This window comes from Pteropus alecto, unplaced genomic scaffold, assembly GCF_000325575.1.
Source record: "Pteropus alecto unplaced genomic scaffold, ASM32557v1 scaffold87, whole genome shotgun sequence".
In the NCBI taxonomy this organism is placed as follows: domain Eukaryota; kingdom Metazoa; phylum Chordata; class Mammalia; order Chiroptera; family Pteropodidae; genus Pteropus; species Pteropus alecto.
Window position 1 is genome coordinate 22,877,252 of NW_006443225.1, and position 1,150 is coordinate 22,878,401.

Genomic DNA, 1,150 nt, shown 5'->3' on the forward strand with positions numbered 1-1,150 from the left:
GCGCCAGTGCTGGCGTATCTCTCGTGGAGGCGAGCCTTCCTGACAGCATCTCCAAAGCCCTGTCCGGCCCAGGCAGGCGGTGGGCGGCCAGCGGGGAGGCAGGGCCTGGCTTCCAGGATGTTCCTGCTGCTCTTGGAATCCCTGCTGTACCCCAGGATGCCCATCAGAGGGCACTTTGTGAAGCCGGCACTGACGTTCCTTGTGACGCTCCTGCATCGCTGCTTTTGAATGACCCTTAATTTTCAAATTTTTACCTGCTTGGCATTCTCATGTCCTAGCTCTGTGCTTCCAGTGTTTCTGTTAAAAGCTAGTCCATTTGCCTTCAGCAGAACGACATGGCTCAGAATGACAATCCTTTGACGAGGAAGCTGATTTGCATGGGGTGGTCAGCGCGACCTGTCAGGCTAACAGCCAACTTTCTAATCTGAAAAGCAGCAGTTCTCTGGCAGAAAATATCTTAGAAGAATTAGGGGTGTGGGTTCCGGGACAGAGTGCCAAGGCCGCTCCTGCTCTCCGGCGGGGACCGCGCTGAGCTCGCCAAAGACAGATGCGGGCCACGTTCCCGCTGCCTGGCCGCTCCCATGACGTCAGAGGGCCGGGTCTTAGGAGCCACCGAGCCATCCAGGCCTAGACACGGCCCCCTCCGGGTCGCGCACTGACCGCTGGGGCTGCGTCCCACCGGCCCCTGCCGCAGAGGCTGGACCCTGTGAGGGGGCGCGGACCCCGCCCCTGCCCGGAGCACAGCTGTGAATGCGCCCTGCCGAGTGTGTCTGTCCCCTGCCCTGTGGGAGTTCCTCGGTGGCCTGCGCTCAGCTGCACACGCTTTGTCCCCACCCAGGGCCTGCGTCCTCGTTCCCCCTGGACCCAGCTTCCCAGGAGGCACCAGGTTCCAGCTGGGCCGGCCAGGCCTGCAGGCCCTCCCGCATCTGGCCTTGATGACCCGAAGGCCCCTTGATCAGAAAACCAACAGGGTCGGGGCAGACCCGTCGTAAACCCACGTTCACAAGCAGGACCCCGATGGCGTCTCACCCCGGACCTCTCACCGCCTTAGCCACTAAGCAGCGGGTGCCGACTGCGGACGCTCACCGCCCAGCGGCTGCCGCTCATTCCAACCCGTCCCTGTGCCTCCCAGGCCCACCTGCGCCCCCGC